This window comes from Corylus avellana, chromosome ca3, assembly GCF_901000735.1.
Source record: "Corylus avellana chromosome ca3, CavTom2PMs-1.0".
Lineage (NCBI taxonomy): Eukaryota > Viridiplantae > Streptophyta > Magnoliopsida > Fagales > Betulaceae > Corylus > Corylus avellana.
The window spans coordinates 37,255,752-37,258,747 of record NC_081543.1 but is presented as its reverse complement, the minus strand read 5'-3'; positions in this window follow the sequence as shown (position 1 = coordinate 37,258,747).

Below are 2,996 nucleotides of genomic sequence, written 5' to 3'. Positions count from 1 at the left end.
TTTCATTAATAAAATAAATAAATAAATAATATATTATATATTTTTTAAAAAAATTATAAAAAATTAAGGGGTAGTCGAACCACCCTAGTTGGGGGAAGCCAACCCCAGACCAGCGATCTAGGGTTACCGAAGCCACCCCATGGCCTTTGGGGGTGGTCCGGCCACCCCCAAGGGCCAGATCTCAAAAAAAACAAAAAAAATTGTTTGCTTTTGGGAATTGCCAAACCACACCATGACCATTGGGGGTGGTCTGGTCACCCCAAGGGACAAACGATTTTTTTTTTCTTTTTTTTTTTTTGTAGTTTGGGTTTAGGGTGTGGCCGGACCACCCCCAAGGGCCATGGGGTGGCCCGGCCATTGGGGTGGCTTCCAACTTAAATGGGGTGGTCCGGCCACCCCCTATGGTTAAGATGGGTGGCCAACCACCCCTTATTTTTTTAATCTAAAATATTATTTTTTTGTAGTGGGACATATGTCTTATTTATAACTCTAAAATTTTTAAAATAAAATTTTAACTATAAACTGAATATTCTCCGATCCATAATAGACTGGAGAGAATCCTATATGTTCATAACAAACTAGCTATCTGTTAATTAGCATGAGACTGAGAAAACCTAATAAATTAAGGAATTAATTCTAAGCCTGACATGTAACACAATGTCCAAGAACAGCTGACTAATATTTCTTCTTTTTTTTTTTTTTTTTTGTTGACTTGAATCTTTCTTTCTCTATGAATAGTTAATAACTCGCATGATTGATTGTGTGATTGTTACGTTACGCGGTATAAAATGGGTAAAATAAATCAATTTAAATATTTAATAATTGACATAATAAGTGTCATAAATACTCCGACGATTTATAAAAGACACGTTAAAACTGTAATAGCTTACAGCCTGGGATGACCTACAATTTTAATTGCGGAGAGCAAAACTTCAAAAATAAAAAATATAAAAATTATTGATAAAAATTTGGGAAACTAATTTACTTAAGACCCATGAATTATCTCACGCATTTTGATAAGACTCGTTCAAATTTTAAAAACTTTTAATTTCACCTCATGAACTTTCAATTTGATATAATGTATCCACTCCGTCAAATTTTAAACATAAAAAGTAATAAAACGATTTTTATACCCTTGACTTTATTTGTAAAGTTCTAAATTTACCATGGATTTGAAATTAAAAATAAATAAAAAATAAAAACTGAGGGTATTTGGTCTTTTTAGTAATTTCTGTTAAAGATTAACAGCTGAATCTGACGGAGTTGGTTAATTAAATCTAATTGAAAGTTAAGGAGGTTAAATTGAGAATTTTTGAAATTTGAGAGGTCTTCTTAAAAAGCGTTGCAGTTCAGGCGTGAAGTTTCCCCATAAAAAATTGATTTTAAAGGGCTTTTGTATTTAAAAATATAATAATAATAATTAGAAAAAATATTGAGGCTTGAGACCTCGAGCCCCTTGGAAGTTTCGCCCGATAACTATTATAGAGCCTAAGTAATTCTATACATAAGAGCATTTTCAGTAGAAATAGGTAAAATAGTTACCGAAAAAATACAATTTTTTACTTTAGCAAATAATTTTTTCATACACACTAACATATTCTATATTTTACTGTCTATTTTCTTTAAATATTATTTTGTGTGGAAAAGAGTGTAAAAGAAAAAGGAAGAGAAGGAGAGTAAAATGAAGAAAGGGAGAGAAAAACAATAATAAACGAAGTTTATAATGTAAATAGTAAATAGGTTAATCAACCTATTTTCTATTCAAACTAGAAGGAAAAAAATGCAAAATAGCTATTCTGCTGAAGAGGAAAAAAAGTTAATACGAGACAAATCTGATTATTATGAAAGATTTGTCTATTCTCCTGGAGATATTCTAAGAGTATATCCAGCAGAAGTAGGCAAAATAGCTACTAAAAAAATACAAATTTTTACTTTAGCCACTCATTTTTTTCATTTACACTAACACATTCTTTATACTATTCTTTATTTTCTTTAAATATCATTTTGTGTGGAAAATAGTAAAAGAAAGAGGAGGAAAGAGAATAAAAGAAAGAAAGTGAGAAATAGACTAATCAACTTATTCACTATTCACACTAGATGAAAAAAAAAAGGTTAAATTGCATATTATGTTGGAGACGAAAAAACACAGTTAAAAATTAGATTTGACTATTATTATAGATATTTATAGAGGTGGAGCCCAACACCTACGCACTTATAGATATTTAAAGAATAAAATTGTGTTATATATCATTACTCTTTCGAAGAAAAAAAATATCTAATAACTAATTAATGATGCCAGGTCAACTTTGCAAATATTAGTGTTGCGGTCAGATTTGTAAGATATTCGTAGGACGTTTGTATGAAATTCTATAAAGCACTCCACATACCAAAACTTTTCCATCTTAAAGTTTGCAGTGTCTTTTCCTTCTGACTTTCTGCAAATCTAAGGCAACTCTTATGCCCCGTATAGTGTCGTCTTGAACAACGTGAAGAGCCGCTTAATTAATTGGTTCTTCGACCTATTCTCAGCTCCAGTCGTTTTCAACAATGGAGGACGAGAAGAAGAAACCAAACCCAGTAAACTACGGGAAGCTTGCTTTCCACTACCTAATCTCCAATGCCATGTATCTCGTTCTTGTCCCTCTTATCGCCATACTTTTTTCCACTACTCATCTCTCTGAAGAGGGTAATTTCGTCCATTATTACAACCATGAGCTCAACCTCGTATCAGCAACTGCATGCATTGCAGTTACTGTCTTCCTCGTAGCCCTCTACTTCATGTGTCGGCCAAGACAAGTTTACTTGTTGGATTTCGCATGTTACAAGCCCGACAAAACTCAAATGTGCACCAAGGAGTTTTTCTTGAAGAGATCTGAGCTCACCGGGAGTTTCTCGGAGGAAAGCATGGCGTTTCAGAGGAAGATAATGGAGAGGTCAGGGTATGGGCAGAAGACGTACGGATCAAAGTCTTTGATGGAGATCCCGGGGATAATGAG